The sequence below is a fragment of the Schistocerca americana genome, chromosome 2, assembly GCF_021461395.2.
Source record: "Schistocerca americana isolate TAMUIC-IGC-003095 chromosome 2, iqSchAmer2.1, whole genome shotgun sequence".
Lineage (NCBI taxonomy): Eukaryota > Metazoa > Arthropoda > Insecta > Orthoptera > Acrididae > Schistocerca > Schistocerca americana.
The window spans coordinates 339,229,991-339,248,925 of NC_060120.1; the positions used below are offsets into that span (position 1 = coordinate 339,229,991).

Here is an 18,935-nt window from a genome sequence, read left to right on the forward strand (position 1 = left end):
TACTTCTAACCGTCCAATGGCCCCAAAAAATGTGATGTCAGCAGTCATCTGGCAATCAAAGTAAAATGATATAAAGGATGATTCAGCCACAGCTTGCCTCAAATATTCCTGGAACTGTTTAAGATATCAATGCGGTTTTCACCCAGATGAATTGGGATGACATATCGTCTCTCTTTATAGCTATATTAATTACAGAGAGAGCACCACCAACATTGCTTTTTCAAACGGAACAAGAATAATTTCTGCTGCTAGTATTTCAGTTCTATACTAAGAGGAACTCAATGCTGTTTCACCCTTCAAAATACGATTGTTAATTCTGAAGTAAACACAATAATTAGACATTTTTTTCAAAGAAAATTCTGTACTGGCTGTATGAATGATTTTTATTAATTCTGCAACCTGTTTCACACCACTTATCGGTTCATCCTCAGGCAATCTGCACAAAAAATAATATAATAAGAGCTCATATAAACTATTCTATCCCCCAATTCTGAGGTGTAAATTAAACTTTTAAATAGCCAGTTTTTTGAACGAAACAAGAAAGTACTCACATACACTATTTATAACATAGTAACATTGAACATTGCCCTCTAGCCACTCCCCACCATTCACGTCCAATATACCATCATCTGGTGAAAGCGATAGTTAAAACTTAAAAACCTTTTTTTAGCCTTACCCCTACAGCTTACTTGTTAGTAGGTTCTGTCCAATATATTTTTATGCATACTCCAGGCCTTACACATTCAGAACCGCCACATTTATTATTCTTATGGTTTTAACTAACTGCCCATTTTTTATATTGGCCACCTAGTATGGTATTAGAATTGACAGACAGACAAATGTTCAGCACCCCCCCTCCCCTCCCCCTCTTCACACCTTGTACACGTCATCCGGCCTGATTCTCGCGCCACTGCGTGGCTCCTCTCAACTTGCACGGTATGTTCTGATATGTTTACATGGCCCTAATTCCACTGTTTGTTCGTGCTAATGTTCCGCTCTTTGTCGTTCGTGTTAAAGGGGAGTTTTATCAGCCTCGTATTTTATTTTTATTTTATAGGTCATTGCCGCTCCCATCATTAAAATTTTTTTTTAAAAAACATTTTAAAATTTTGACTACCGCTTTCACCAGATGACGGTATATTGGACATGAATGGCGGGGAGTGGCTACAGGGCAATGTTCACCGTTACTATGTTGTAAATAGCTATGTGAGTACTTTCTTGTTTCATTCAAAAAACTGGCTATTTAAAAGTTTAAATTGGGGGATCGAATAGTTTATACGAGCTCTTATTATATTATTTTTGTACAGATTGCCTGAGGATGCACCAATAAGTGGTGACAAACCGGTCGCAGATTTAATAAAAATCATTCATACAGCCAGTGCGGAATTTTCTTTGAAAAAATGTCGAAGTTTGGCTGTGGTTGCCCGCCCTACAAAACAATAGTAAGCTTGGCATGGATCTCTTCTGAATATTAAAACAATTGCAGTCGTACATGAAACTTAGTGATTTGATGTCCAAATAAAGGAATACATCACTTCAGATAAAGGAGAATCGAGAGTTTTGCACTGCTGTGACTCCAGTACAAATAAGACACAGAGGAGATGTAGTCGTCATTCTGTTTGTGTTGTTCACGTGTGGTTGAGTACTTGCTACTTTGAAATCATTATCGTCTTTCACAACACAAGAGAAACTAGATACGCTACTACTTTATGGGGAATACAGAAAAAAATACAAGTAAACAACTGAGGTTTACGCACAAAAGTATTCTGGCAGATGATGTCTAACAAGAATGACAATTCAATGAATGTGCAAAAAAATTGTTATTGGATGGGCACTAGAACACTATGTGAGGGTAAGGAGCAATTCTGCAATTAATGGAGTGATCGAAACAGTTGTTCTGGCAGCTGTTGATAATGATCCATATGTTACCTCCAGAGAAATTGCATGTGCTCTGGATTAAGTCAGCCTAGCACTGTTCATACTTTGCATTCAAACAGCTTCCATTCAAACAACGTTGTCACTTTACCAGCAAATTAATTAGTGGAACTGCAAAAGAAGCAAGGAATTCTGTCCCTTATTTCTGTTGCAGCTTCAGGACAACAGGTTATTTTTTTCGAAACATCCTCCTTATTGAACAAGCTACCTTTACAAACCACGGAAAGTAGAATGTTAGATAAATGAATTATTGGACAGCTGAGTGTCTACACTGACTGGAGCAGACTGAACATCAGAGGCAATGGAGTGTGTGTGTGTGGTGTGATTGTTGGAGGTTACATGTCTGGTCCTATTTCACTGAAGAAAACATAATGGGTAAAAGATGCATACAATTTGTCAATAAAGCATTCCTAGAGGAATTAACACTTGAAATATGTGCATGTATGTATTACTAACATGATGGGTGCCTAGCTCACTACTCACTTGTGGCTACAAAAGTGGTCACTGACTAAGACATAAAGGTATTATCAGATAGCCTGCACATTTGCCTCATTTGACACCACCAGACCTTTTTCTCAGGGATAAACCCAAAGATGAAGTCTATGCACAAGGGCATTTAAAATATCGCACTGTTACAGCATGTGCAATGGTATCGAAGGGGTATCTTCACTTTCCCCGAAGTTCTAGCATCAGAAACAGAAAATGTGTGTTGCAGTAAACTGTGGACATTTCAAACACTGGATGACATAAAAGCTATTTTAAGCAAGTGTTTATAAGCATATTATGTTGTGATTTCCTTCTTAATGTTGCTGCAGATATAATTTTGCAATGTAAATATGTAATCCATTCAATACTTTATGTTCACCTCTCTTTCAAAGGTCTGACAGGAACAAGAGCACAACTGTTACAGTAGTTAGCTGGTGAATCACCCTTAGATGCCATTTCCTTTTCTTTCCACTTGCTGTGTCAGGACAACCACATGTAGCAAAGTGCGAGTGATGAGTATTAGATTTAAAACAAACTTTTCTCTACTATTCCACTTTTGTAAACAGTCTCTCTTATCTGTATCAAGCTGGATCACCCTATCAGTCGGCCGAGTCAGTTCCATATAACAACATACACTTCAACATAAGACAGCAACTGACTTCATGTTAAAAACACACAAATTCTAAATATTGCAGTTTTTCTGTATCTGCTAATCAAATACTCAAGAGTGAAATGCCGTTGAATTTGTATCTTTCAGAACTATTGACACTATCAGTAGATATTAGTACAGTTCCACTTAAAAGAACGAAGCTGATACCTGTATATTTCTAGTTAATACAGCTACGAAGAGAGACTGTACATAATTTAGTAATTCTCAATTCATTTGGGAGAAAACACAATTATGGTATCTTAAATGGTACTGGAAATATCTGACGTTTACAGCTTAGCTGAATCTCCCTGTATACAGTGATGGATAGTCCCTGAATGTAGTAGTTTAGTTGCTCTGAAGATAGCCTCTGCAAAGATGGCTGAAACTTAGGTTGTATAGCTGTTTTAGTGGTCCATAAGTAGTCCTATGTCCAAAATAACTGTACCGAAATTGACACTGGCTGTGGAGTCCTATTTTCACTGATGGAAAACACTTTCCATGACAGACCAGAAAAATGTAAAAATACTACTAATTTTCTCTCTAAATCTTTTTCATTTCCTATGTTTACACTCACTCTCATTTGTAAAAGCTGTGACAGCATGGCAATAATAAAATAATGCTTAATGCTATGCTACTTATGACTGATAACAATGCTAACAATTAACCTCTCTTTAAATTACAGAGTTCAACAGAGTTCACAGTTATGGTCACAGTTTATTTTATTAATATTAACAGTAGGTTTTGGCTTCAGAGCTGATACAAGACAGCTAATGTACCATTTAGTTCCATTATAACACACTGACCATGAGCCTTAACGGTCATATTTTCAACTTGTATTAATTGTTTTCAACTCTCCTTCAGAATGTTAAGAGTGTTCCTATGTTTATATCTGTAGAATCCCTTTGTAAGTTAGGGAGAGATGATAAGCTGCTTTCAATTTTTTGGGTCATCTTAATATAAACAGTAACAACTATGGGATATAGATTAGAACCACCTTAGTAATTACCGTCTGTTGAAATAGAAAATAGCCAATCTCTCAAGTTTCTATGATGCCATAGCAGTGGCACAAGTGACTGCAATACACACATCTCCCACAACTTCATCATCATATCATGTCAGAGGTATCCAATGCCAGTCAGCTCTTCAAAGAGCCTAAGGAGGTAATTGGTCAGTCAGGCAGTGACAAAGAGGTGACACGATTGCAGTACATAGGTTACTGTCACAAAGATCATTGATTAATAACCATTGTAGAGAAGCCACGAGATTGGGGAAAGTGATCGTACCATCAGGAGCCCAAAAGATGCAATGAAGCGAGTACCAATATTGTCATTAAGAGGAGACAGATCAATATTGGAAAGAAGTTGGTCAAACAGAAGACCCTACCAGACACAGTGGTACTTAGCCATAGGGAGAACTGTGCACTGAAATTGCCAAACGAGGTAGATTGGGTGGGGGTTATTGGATTATGTTGGTCAGCTCAGGGTGAGTGAGTGTCCTGCCCGGACATAAATTAACATTAGAAATGGTGATCACTGGAATCATTTGCACTTACAAAGTAATTGTTTCCAACATGGTATGGTAGGGTGTCAGTTCATCCAGTCATTGACGAAATCAGTTAAGTGTGTTTCCTGGAGAGCAACACAAATCGTAGAACAAGAGGAAGTTAGTTGTAGTTCCAGAACGTGACAGTAATACTGGTATTGAGGGTGGCCTCATTAGGTATGAAGGGGTCAGGACAGGATGTTACTTATGATCACTGTCTCTCACTGGTGAGTGTGGAGCAACATTGGAGTCACACGGCATGGGGGGATCTGGCACATGCAGAGGGACTTTCTTCCAAGATTTATTATTCTCCTCCAACTTTACAACTTTAGGTGGTCAAAATTCTTGCGAAGTTTTTCCCCTTCGGGTGTAGGGACAGAAGAACAGTGGGGGCAATCCTTGAACCTACAGTCCATTGCCCCTTAAGCTGCTGGCTGATGCTGGGTCTTTAATATGTGGATTACTGGGGAGCCTCACCTATGCACATTAGTGAGGGATGCTGTTGCTGCGGCTGGGTGTGGTGAGTAGTTCCTGAAGATGCCACAGTAACCACAGGGAAAGGTGGTCTATTGATCCCATGGTAAAGTTTATTTGCGCGACTACTGGATGCTGATGTTGAGGGAGTGAATACATTAGAGGCGAAGATTGATGTAATCCTGTCGTAACCACATCAAGTCTAAATCCAAAGAGTGGGTCATCAGTTAAGTACAACTATTAGCAGTGAATGCTCGTTTATTACAAATACCAGCATGCAGCCAGAAATGAACTCTTGGGTAGTGTGTGCTGCTTAAATACTCAAGAAAATACAAATATAATAAATTCTGAGAACCTTTAAGATGTGATACATACTAAATAACAAATAACTCTGATGATCAGGTTTCAGGTGGAAACCCAAAATGTACCAGTTAGCAATGGTAATAGTTACACCACACTGCATGCACCACAGCTTGCTCTTCTGGAGAAACAACAACCTGCTGCTTCAGAAGTTCTCATATCCTCTTCACTATGATGAGCATTGAATATAGCCTGTTGAACCTTCACATTTATCGCGGTAGGTTTTCAGTTTCCTTGAACGAGAACACCCTCCCCCGATCACTGATCTTTGCCTCAACACAGCAGCAGGGCTTAGGTACAGAACACGGACAACACTACACTTTTGTCTCCTTGATAATGGGTCATAATCCACGACCGCGTATGCGACATCTGACAAGCAATGAAGGTCATGATATGGCCCAAAGCAGCACTTCAGTAACTTTTCCAACAGAACCTCTTTCCACACAGGCATAAAAATCCACACCAAGTCTCCCTCGCTGTTTCACACAGCCAGTGCTTGGCACTATAGTGCTTTTGGTCTATGTCCTGGAGGTCCAAGGTGTATATGCGAGGCAGCTATCTTGCTTCTTCGGTCCTGATGATGAGACGTTTCACATAGTCACTCTCAGTATTGCCCGACAAATGGGAACAGTGCAACCAATGTCGATCAATCTCATGACAGTGAAATGGGAAGAACAGTGTGAAGCCTTGTAATCGTTTTATGTGAGTGTCACGATAGGCCGTATTGTATCCTGATCTCTCTTTTTGACAGTGATGTACATGGAAAGCATATGTGCCAACATCTTATTTAAGCGTTCTGCGAGACCATTTGGCTGTGGATGGTAGGCAGTTATCACCTTGTGGGTGATGTCGCAATTTGAAATTACCTCTGATAGTGGTAAAGTTTTCCAGTTGAGACTAGTAGCAGAGATCATCACAAGGGATGCACCATCCTTCAAAATCATGTCACCTACACGAAACGTTGTAATTTCGGAGCTTCAGTTGTCGGTACAGCTTCGGTGACAGCATAGCAGGCAAGTCAGTTAGTGCCGACTATTCTTGTTTGTTGGCATTGGGAAACTCCCCAAGCCATTGATTCCAATCATTGTCAGTACTCGATGCAGAAGCACCATGTGCTATCCTCCCCCTTCAAATGGAACATGGGAAAGGGCAGAGGACACACTAAAGGTTCAGTGAAGTCACCTTGTAGCACCTTGGTGTTCGACCATGTGCTGCTTGATCTCTCTTTTCTCCACTCCGGATCTGAAAACCTCCGAAAAGTGGCGCACAACAGCTAATGCTCTCTGATGATGATCAACATCAGCATCCCCCCTTGGTTTTTTGTTGTGGTAGTTACGCAGAATTATTTGTCAATAGCATTAAGCTGGCCTTCCTGGACTGGTTCGGCTGTCCCTACGCACATGCCTTGAGGGATGAGATGTGGCTGCTTATGTCAATGAGTGATCCACAGTTCTCCTTGATTACCTAAAATGCTTATGAGAGTTGCTGGCATGTAGCTTTCATTTACCAGCCAGAGAATATTTCTGCTATCAACAGAAGATTCACAGTTTAACTGAGTTTCCAGACTGATGACAGACTCGTCTTGCTGCTGCCTGCTGCTGCTGCTGATGATGATGGACAACAATGTCACCAAGAGCAAACAACTGTCCAGAAATATTTTTGTTATGTGTGCTTGTTGAAATAGCTTCGTCAATCTGGAGCTCTGATCTTCCACAGTCTATGACTGCTTGTGATGCCTGTGAGCAGTTCCATACAAGAACATTATGACTACATGAGAAAGTCTAAAGGCTGTGTTTAATCAACTAGTGACCGGACAGGTTGCCCATCAATGACGATGTCAATGAGATTTCCTGACATCTTGAAGACTATCATCCATGGAGGATTTTCATCTGTGGTGACCTCACCTCCACAGACAATCATCTACATAGTTTTCCCGAATTTTGGTATCTATGCAAGTGACCGATACCTGTGTATTGCAACGGGTTGGTATCTATGCAAGTGACCGATACCTGTGTATTGCAACGGGTAACAGCTAAATCATGTTGGTGAGTAAAATGATGGGTTTTGTCCCACATGTCAACTAAAATCGGTTGCAGACGATTGGTGCAAAAAGAACTGCCTTCTTTCTCTGCAGTTCTGCAGAGGAAACAAACCAATGTGTAGTCTTCTGTCCCCAAATGTGGAGGAGTTGGTAGTCCTATGCTGGTCCGGTGCTGGGTGGTTGTTTGATGGCTGCGGCGTTAAATCTGAATTGGACGAATCCATTCTTCCTGGATGCATAACTATTGCCAGAGATTGGTGCTTAAGATTAATACAACATTCTATATTACCTCCCGACATACAAGGTTAACATTCACGGTCGCTACATCTTGCTTAGTTGATCAGACAGTTCTGCCTGTCATAAAATGCTTTTCTTTCTTCTCCTACAACATAGTGTAGGAGAGAGGTGAAGACATGGCAGTCTTCCCCCAACTACCACAGGGGCCACATTCTGGAGAGGGTCATACATCTTTTGTTAACTCCTTTATGCTGCATTTCCTCAATGCGCTGGCACCATTTGATGAATTCCTCTGTTGTTGTCACATACCTTACCAGAAGCTGTAAATTGTCGTAGCTGTGTTGGAAAAGCACCAGAGCTTCAAGCGTTGATAGAAAGCACTGAATCTGAAAGCGTTAAAGAACAGAAAGCTGGCTACAGCCGGAGATAAATTGTGGTGAAATTTTTACAGAGGCACAAACCGTGTTCAGAAAGGATAGATTAAATAAAATAGGTGGTGGTGGTGTATTTGCGTCTGTTGGTAGTAGTTTATCTTGTAATGAAGTTGAAATAGATAGTTCCTGCAAATTACTATGGGTTGAGGTTACATTCAATAGCCGCACCAAAATAATAATTGGATCCTTTTACCGCCCCCCGACTCAGATGATATAATAGCTGAACAATTCAAAGAAAAACTTGAATCTCATTACAAGTAAGTACCCCACTCATATAGTTATAATTGGTGAAGACTTAATCTATCCTCGATTTGTTGGTGAAAATACATGTTCAAAGCCAGCGGTAGACAGAAAACATCTTCCAAAATTGTACTAAATGCTTTCTCTGAGAATTACTTTGAACAATTAGTTCACGAGTCCACACAAATTGTAAATGGTTGCGAAAACACACTTGACCTCTCAGCCACAAATAATCCCGATCTAATAGAGAGCGTCATGACAGATACGGGGATTAGTGAACACAAGGTCACTGCAGCGAGGCTCAAAACCATATCAACCAAAACCACTAAAAGTAAACGCAAAATATATCTATTTAAAACAGCAGATAAAAATTCTGCTTAATGCTTTCCTACGGAGACAGACTCCATTCCTTCCAAGCTAATTATGCAAGTGTAGACCGGACATGGCTCAAATTGAAAGATACAGTATCGAAAGCAATAGATATATTGATACTGCACAAGTAAAAAAAAGATGGGCCTGATCCACCATGGTACACAAAACACGTCAGAACACTGTTGCAGAAGCAACGAAAAAAGCATGCCAAATTCAGAAGAACACAAAATCCCCAAGACTGGCTAAGTTTCACGGAAGCTCAAAATTTAGTGCTGAAATCAATGCGAGATGCTTTTAATAGTTTCCACAATGAAACATTGTCTCAAAGTATGGTAGAAAACACAAAGAGATTCTGGTCGCATGGAAAGTATGCCAGTGGAAAAAAACAGTCAATACCGACACTGCGTGACAGCGTTGGAAATGTTATCGATGATGGTGCCACTAAAGCGGAGTTACTAAATAGTTTTCCGTAATTCCTTCACGAAAGAAGATGAAGTAAATATTCCAGAATCCGAAACAAGAACAGCTGTTAGCATGAGTGACATAAAAGTACAACAACTCAAATCACTTAAGAAAGGCAAATCTTCCGGCCCAGATGGTACACCAATCAGGTTCCTTTCAGAGTATGCCAACACAATAGCGCCTTTCTTAGCAATCACAAACAACCGCCCACTCGACGTAAGGTTCGTTCCTAAAGACTGGAAAGTAGCACAGGTCACACCAATATTCAAGAAAGGTAATACAAGTAACCCACTGAATTACAGACCTATATCACTGACTTCAATTTGCAGTAAGATTGTGGAGTATACACTGCACTCTAACATTATGAATCACCTCGAAGAAAATGACTTATTGATACATAATCAACAGAGATTCAGAAAATATCGTTCTTGTGAAACACAGCTAGCTCTTTATTCTCATGAAGTAATGAGTGCTGTCGACAAGCGATCTCAGCTTGATTCCATATTCCTTGATTTCCAGAAGGTTTTTGATACCGTTTCTCACAAGCGACTATTAATCAAATTGCGTGCATATGGAGTATCAACTCAGTTGTGTGACTAGATTCGTGATTTCCTCTCAGAGAGGTCACAGTTCGTAGTAATAGACGGAAAGTCCTAGAGTAGAACAGAAGTGATATCTGGTGTTCTGCATGGTAGTGTCGTAGGCCCTCTGCTGTTCCTGATTTACATAAATAATTTAGGTGATAATCTGAGCAGCCCCCTTAGATTGTTTGCAGATGATACTGTAATTTACCGTCTAGTAAAATAATCAGACGATCAATTCCAATTACAAAATGATCTAGAGAGAATTTCTATATGGGGCGAAAAGTGGCAATTGGCACTAAACAAAGAAATGTGCAAGGCCATTCACATGGGTACTAAAAGAAATCCAATAAATTTTGGGCATACGATAAATCGCACAAATCTAAGAACTGTCAATTGGACTAAATACCTAGGAATTACAATTATTAGCATCTTAAATTCGAAAGACCACATAGATAATATTGTGGGGAAGGCGAAACAAAGATTGCGCTTTGTTGGCAGAACACTTAAAAGATGCGCCAAACCCACTAAAGAGACAGCCTACATTATATTTGTCCATCCTTTGCTGGAATATTGCTGCACGTTGTGGGATCCTTACCAGGTAGGATTGACGCAGGACATCGAAAAAGTGCAAGAAGGGCAGCTCGCTTTGCGTTATCGCGCAATAGGGGTGAGAGTGTCACTGATATGATATGCGAGTTGGGGTGGCAGTCACTGAAACGAAGGTGGTTTTCTTTGCGGCGAGATCTATTTACGAAATTTCAATCACCAACTTTCTCTCCTGGATGCAAAAATATTTTGTTGACACCCAGCTATGTAGGGAGAAATGATCATATTAATAAAATAAGAGAAATCAGAGCTTGAACAGAAATATTTAGGTGTTCCTTCTTCCCACGTCCCATTCGAGAGTGGACTGGTAGAGAAGTGGTATGAAAATGGTTCGATGAACCCTCTGTCAGGCACCTAAGTGTCAATTGCAGAGTAACCATGTAGATGTAGATTTAGAGCTTGGTACAATGTACGTGTCTTCTGCAACTCCTTTCACCAAGTCTCATATTTTGTTGGCTCCTGTCATGTTAATATTCATGACATGGCATAGACTCAAAACATTCTATATGTATGACAGTCAAATCACTGTGGCATTCGGCCCTGTTCTTCAACTGCTCTTTCACTAAATGGACTTGCTGCTGATTATCACCAAATACTTTCTTCAATTTGGCTTGCAATTTGTCCCAGCTATTGACTTTCACTTCATTGTTCTCTAGCCACTGCTGGGCCATACCATCCAAGTAAAAGTACAAATTTGCCACACACATCATGTCATGTCATCCCACCTATCTTATTTTGTGACTTGGTCGAATCCTTTCATCAATTTAGTTGTGTCCTGATCGGCATTTCTGGAAAACACCAATGGATGCCTGATTTGTGCTGTTTTGGAATCCATTGGTCTTCTAAATATGCAGACCATGGACCAACGTATTGCTTGTATTCCGGTTCTCATCAATGTAGGTGATGGCTTTTACATTGCCTAATTGGAGTTATTTAATTATTTACACGTCAAGTTCCGCAGGACCAAATTGAGGAGCAAATCTCCAAGGTCATGGAACGTGTCAGTACATGAAATTACAACATAAAAGTAATAACAGATAAAAATAAAATGTTTATGAACCCAAGAAAAGTCAAGCTTTAAGTTTAAGTAAATGCAATCAACAATACAACAAGAATCAGCTTAATATTTCAAGGAACTGCTCAACAGAATACAAGGAGTAACCCATGATGACACTCTTCAGTTTTGATTTGAAAGTGCGTGGATCACTGCTAAGATTATTGAAAATGGATGCAGCAATATACTGCACACCTTTCTGCACAAGAGTTAAAGAAGTCCAATACATGATTATGTAGATGTTTTGCAGTACCTAGCATCTTCACCAAACAATGTTACATCATAAACAGACTCGAGTCCAAATCCAGAAATAAGGTCATCAATGAAGTATAACACTTAGTACTGAAAGCACATACAGGGTTATTACAAATGATTGAAGCGATTTCACAGCTCTACAGTAACTTTATTATTTGAGATATTTTCACAATGCTTTGCACACACATACAAAAACTCAAAAAGTTTTTTTTAGGCATTCACAAATGTTCGATATGTGCCCCTCTAGTGACTCGGCAGGCATCAAGCCGATAATCAAGTTCCTCCCACACTCGGCGCAGCATGTCTCCATCAATGAGTTCGAAAGCATCATTGATGCGAGCTCGCAGTTCTGGAACGTTTCTTGGTAGAGGAGGTTTAAACACTGAATCTTTCACATAACCCCAAAGAAAGAAATCGCATGGGGTTAAGTCGGGAGAGCTTGGAGGCCATGACATGAATTGCTGATCATGATCTCCACCACGACTGATCCATCGGTTTTCCAATCTCCTGTTTAAGAAATGCCGAACATCATGATGGAAGTGCGGTGGAGCACCATCCTGTTGAAAGATGAAGTCGGCGCTGTTGGTCTCCAGTTGTGGCATGAGCCAATTTTCAGCATGTCCAGATACAAGTGTCCTGTAATGTTTTTTTCGCAGAAGAAAAAGGGGCCGTAAACTTTAAACCGTGAGATTGCACAAAACACGTTAACTTTTGGTGAATTGCGAATTTGCTGCACGAATGCGTGATGATTCTCTACCGCCCAGATTCGCACATTGTGTCTGTTCACTTCACCATTAAGAACAAATGTTGCTTCATCACTGAAAACAAGTTTCGCACTGAACGCATCCTCTTCCATGAGCTGTTGCAACCGCGCCGAAAATTCAAAGCGTTTGACTTTGTCATCGGGTGTCAGGGCTTGCAGCAATTGTAAACGGTAAGGCTTCTGCTTTAGCCTTTTCTGTAAGATTTTCCAAACCATTCGGATGTGGTACGTTTAAATCCCTGCTTGCTTTATTCGTCGACTTCCGCGGGCTACGCGTGAAACTTGCCCGCACGCGTTCAACCGTTTCTTCGCTCACTGCAGGCCGACCCGTTGATTTCCCCTTACAGAGGCATCCAGAAGCTTTAAACTGCGCATACCATCGCCGAATGGAGTTAGCAGTTGGTGGATCTTTGTTGAACTTCGTCCTGAAGCGTCGTTGCACTGTTATGACTGACTGATGTGAGTGCATTTCAAGCACGACATACGCTTTCTCGGCTCCTGTCGCCATTTTGTCTCACTGCGCTCTCGAGTGCTCTGGCGGCAGAAACCTGAAGTGCAGCTTCAGCCGAACAAAACTTTATGAGTTTTTCTACGTATCTGTAGTGTGTCGTGACCATATGTCAATGAATGGAGCTACAGTGAATTTATGAAATCGCTTCAATCATTTGTAATAGCCCTGTATATTACGAACACCAACATTATGTGAGAACAGAACTCGTGGACAAAGAATATTGCTCATACAATGTAGGCTTTCACGGCCGGTGTTGTCTTCAGTTGAAACTTCCGGGCTGAGAGGCCGTGGATGATGTATAAAATTTCCACCCAATGTTTCGTCTCCATCTGCGGGAGACAGCATCTGAGGTTATCCGGCTATTGGCACTGAGGCTGCAGGTACCCTTGTATTTACAGAGCGCATAGAGGGTACCACCATTCGACATGTGATGCCGACGGTATGCCTATCTTTGGAAGGTGGCGACATTCTCGATTAAGAGTAATCGATTGTCATTCTGGTGGCGCAATGTCGACATCCATATTTTGTTCAACTTTAAAACTTCCTCTTTTCTATTAAAATTATTATGGTGTTTGTGAATCTCTATTGCTTCTCTATACATGCGCACAATGGGATGCTCGTGCTAAAACACTTGTCTCATTAAATTTAATTTTGTAGTTCCCATCTCGAAAACATGCTCAGCTACGGCCGATTTTTCGATGTGTCCCAAGCGACAGTTTCTTTTATATTTGTCTAAGCGGGTGTTTACACTTCTTTTCGTTGCTCCAATATGTACTTGTCCACAAGTGCATGGAATTTTGTATACCCCAGGTGTTGCTAGGGGGTGTCGGGCGTCTTTTGCAGTTCTTAAATGTTCATTAATCTTCTTGGTGGGTCTGAAGATTGTTTCGATCCCATACCTGGCCAGAACTTCCTCGATACGGTCCGTGACTTTATTAATGAACGGTAGGAAAACTTTTCCAGTAGGTGACCATTGTTGCTCTTGACTTCTTTTCTGTTTTCTTATGTTTACCACAGGCCATCTTATTAGTATGTACAAATGTTCTTTGTATCACACAGTAAACTTTCTAGGCACATGGCCGATGTACTCTTGGTCATAGCTACCACTCTTCAATTTATACACTGCTAAACTTCACACATATAACTATTTTCCAAACTTCATAGTTCTCCTGCATATGCTGTGGTACTAGCACTCCAGAAAGAAAGGAAACGACAGGGAAATGGCTTAGCCATAGCCTTGGAGATGGCTTCTAGAATAAATTGTCATGCTGCAGTATTCCATTCCAGCAGTGTTAGTCCCACCAGGTATGAGATTTGTACGGGACGTGTGTAAAGGAGATAGGCATTTGCAGAGAGCAGGTTATACTTAGTGCTGAATACAGCCAGTACATCATTTTCCAACAGAAGGCATGGGCTCTGGGTTCCGAGTCCTGGCCTGGCACACCTACTTAATCTCCCAGCAACTTTTTATAATTCACGTTACTTTTGTTAATTGATGTTCATCTACATTCCACTGCATTTCATACAACTTACTAACAACATAGTTAAATGTATTTGCCTGTGCTTTCTGACGCTTAATTGTTCTCAGCATGTACTTTCTTTTTGAGATGTGGGTGTCCTGTCTACATAATACAGTATGACAAGTATAGTCACCAACACAAAATCCAAAAGTGGAATGCTAGAAGCACTGAAGCCTGATCTATTTGATTAGGGCAAAAATGAAATTGGTGCTGATTATGGAGATCAGTTTGTGACCAACCATATTCAATGATGAACAATGAAATAGTGGAAGAAAGTATTTGTGTGTGTTTATGATGAATGTGGACAATTTCTATATTCTCTACAAGAAACTTAGGCCTGTGTCTCACAAATGAACCAAACTCTTTACATCTACGGCGAACCTGGGAAAACATATTCTCAAGGAAGTAGGCGGAAATTTATTGAAAACGAAAAGCAGAGGTCTACAACAAAAAGGCTAACTGCAAGACACTTCCTTGCTCATGTTCCATCAACAAAAAGCAAGAATTACGCTTGAAGACACTGCAATATTTGTTATGAGAAAGGTGCACACAGTACTGCCAAATGAGTAATAAGAGAGACCACATGGTGGTGTGTAAAAATGTAAAGTAGGATTGCATCTACTTAACTGTTTCAAACAATATCATACAAAGAGGAATTTTGCTTGGTGAAAAGTTACATAAAAATTCAGTAAATTACTTTTGTACATTTATTTTGTAATACATTTTTATGCACTGCATTTACCAACTTTTTTTTTTGCTCTCTCAGAATCATGTAATTTTCAGAAAGTAATTATTCTATAAATATGAGGAGAATTTCAAAACACCTTGAATAAATGTGAAGGTAAAGGACGACAGTATACATTTCAATAACAAAAGTTTTGCTTTTCTCTTTCATCTTATAAGAAGGAGTCATACAAAGAAGTTGAAAAATGTGCGACTTCTGGGAGATTGTTGAAGTCACTGTGGTTTGAATGGAAAGTGTTAGTAAATTTGGTTAACACCTAGGCGTCTGCTGTGTCATTGCCTTATAAGCTAATACATTTACTCTCGTTTTTGGTTTGTATATAATACATTCATGTTCCTGTTTCACATTTTTTTAAAAAAAATTATCTCCTCTCTTAGATCTGGTGATGGGTGAAAGTTAAAACCAGTCATCTGTGATACTAATATACACTGTGGCCAATATTTAGAGTTTTACAATTTATTGAGGTATGAAGATCACTTGTCTCCTTCAAAGGTCAAAGTGACAATTTCATGGCTACTTTTCCTCTGACTTGCAAATTACAAGCACCTCTCCCCTAAATTCATTAGTATGCAATATCGTACTACCCCTGCCTGCATATGAGTGAACTGTCTCTTATTGTCACATTCTTATCCTGCTCCAGTTTTGTTACCAACTCTTCCTTAATCTTGCATCCAGATGTTGATTTAGAAAATTCACCACCTTGTTTATTTACTTATCTGCTGCTCCACATCACATCACATCACATCACTTGTACAAGGTGAATGATTGCTGTCTCTCATACCAGAATTACCCATCATCACTTGGGTGATTTCAATATCACTATTTGAAGTTATTCATGCAAGAACAGCACTCCAAGACAGTACTTTTGGCAGTTACAGTACTTTTGGGCCGTTGCATCATCAAGTAAGACAATCTCCTAATGATAAAGTCTGCCATTTTGTTTCAGTTACAGTCAAATTACCCTTTTACTGCTTGCTTTGTCAGCTTTAATGTACATTGTAATAGTGAGAAGAATTAAGTTAGTGAAGCGGTACTGACAGCCAAGTTCTGTTACAGGTTTCATTATTCAGGATCCCATTATCCTGCTGGAACATAGCACCAGAAACACACTAAAAGAAGAGAGTATATTCAGCTGCTACAGCTTCAAAGAAGGTCTTTATTGGAGTATTCGTTGCTCGCAGCAAGCAATGTTCTCGATTTTACCCAGACTATTACTATGACAGTAGGGTGAAGCTCTAGACAAGTGCCAGACAAAGTATTCAAATCAGTATCATCAAGTAATGTACATATAACTACATCAAATTACATTTATGTATCTCTGAAAATAAGGCAAACTTTCAAATTTGCACCTAAGTGTGCCAGCCATATGTACTAACTATAAAGAGTTGAAACCATCACTTGCTGTTTCGACTGACAAAAAAGCTTCAATGATTAGCTATTGTGATAACACTGTCACAAACACACCATAATGACAGACCACCTGTTGCCAAATATATTCTCCCATGACATAACATTTCATTAAGGTTTCCAATTCATTACTTCCAGAAATGTTCCTGCACTGAAGTGACAATATAGTGGAGAAATTTGTACCACAGCAAGGGCGACAATTAGTTGCTCAAGTCTGTACATACTTTGCATGGCATATTTGCAGTTGACATAACATGATCGTTTTAAGAAAATTTACAGCTTGTCCGTGAAAGCATAATACTTGTTTAACAGCTTCCTGTTTATACACTTTGTGCGTATATAACAAAAGCACTGAATAGTGAAAGCATGCACATACGTCAAACTACCCTGCCATGTACTCTTGTAAGTTTCATTTAACTCTGATCAGTTTCTTAGCGCGAGTCATTTCCTGAAACAAATTTACTACATGGAAAGTTGTGTCTTTAATTTTACTGCAGGTTTATTTACTGGCACAATCACCTTTAACAAGGACCATATGGGTGATGAAAACTGACAAGTATGTTATTAAATAACTAATGAAGTTTGAAGCCTAATTAACACACAATGTAATCAATTCCCTAAAGCAGAGATAGTGACAACCATTTATTGTTTTGGGGGGTTTGTACACAGGGGCGCGCGCGCGCGCACACACACACACACACACACACACACACACACACACACACACCGAAATGCTCTGGCGACAGTTGTATTACATCAAAACAAGAAATGTAGTTCATGTAAACATATGTTTGAAAATCTTTTGTTTTTTGAGTTATTACTGGAAGTTTGCAATTTAGGCGATTGGAGCTCATCAACACAGACTCATAATATATGCCTCAAATGTCCTCTGCTTGCTTCTATACATGCAAACACTTGTTGAATCATGGACTGTCACTCCCTTTCATGTACTCCGTCACAGTTTTGAATGGTTTTGCAGACTTTCGCAACGCGTCGATGAAGAGTTGCTGCTTAGATCAACTGTTTAAGGTGCACCCAGAGATAATAATCCAAAGGACTGAGGAACATGCAGGCCACAGAACTGGTCCTCCTCTACCTATCCACTTGTCATGGTAGATACTAGGGGGCATCTCTAACACAAACTGAAAGGTGCTGGAGCTCTTATCGTGCATAGCCCACGTTTCTTCTTATGTGTAGGGGTACATCTTCTAGTAGGTCTTGTTATTGGTTGTGGAAATTTGTCATTCCATTTCCGTGTTGATTAGCATTCAGATGGCTGCACATGAAAATCAAATCAGTCTGCTCATGAAATGAATATCCTGCCATTTTTGAATGGAGCACTTTCCATTAACTCACAACCTGTAGTATGTGTTCACAATGGACACGTTGAAGACAGATGAAAGACAAATGTAAACAAATCCCTGTGGCAACACTATGCCATCTAGGTCACAGAGTCCAATGGGTGCATAGATAAATTAACTAGTTGGGTTGTATCTGGAAAGCTGCTGGGCATCAAGTTTCATTAACAAGTCAAAAATGAAGGATTTTCTGTCATATTTATTATGAACTTTTTCCTTGCTTTGGTGTAAGGAAGGAACCTGGCCCCAAAGTTTGTGAAAGTATTTTTGGATCACTGTGTGTGTGTGTGTGTGTGTGTGTGTGTGTGTGTGTGTGTGTGTCCGCGCGCGCTATTTCTGTTTTTTCCTTGTGTAGCTTAAGTCAGCCCAAACAAATGAGTTCACTATGTCTTTCATTTGACGCCCACTGTTGATGGAAAGCATCATTTTGTTTCCCCGTTACAAACAAAGTGATTTTTAAAGCAGAATTTTATGTGCCCATTTTTATAGAGTGGTCTCTGATTAGTCTATTTGTTTTATCGATATGTATTAACAGGAACAGCAAAAATCTAAGACTAACCAGTACACCAGCAGCAACAGCACTGTTCCAGCCTGTGCCAACAGCTACCGCCGAGCATGCAGCACTTTAATCGTGGCTGGATTGTTGTCTGTTCTTCATTTTTTACTGTTCCTGTTAATATTTATCAATAAACCATAAACTAATCTGATACTGCTCTATCAAATGAGGATACTAAATTCCGATGTAAAAATTGTTTTGTTTGTGATGAAAAACAAACGGACACTTTCTGCTGACACTGGGCATCCCATGAAAGACGGGACAAACAATAATTATTTGGGCTGACTTCAAATACACAATGCAAAAATGAAATTGGAAATAGCTGCTGAAACACCAGAGAAAGT

General features: G+C 39.8%; 1 protein-coding gene across 5 annotated transcripts in view; it reads right to left on the reverse strand.

The window, feature by feature from the left end:
* The window catches only part of LOC124596034 (tubulin monoglutamylase TTLL4-like), a 257,391-nt gene that overhangs the window by 26,962 nt on the left and 211,494 nt on the right, over positions 1 to 18,935 (reverse strand). The gene's annotated exons all lie outside the window — the stretch shown is intronic.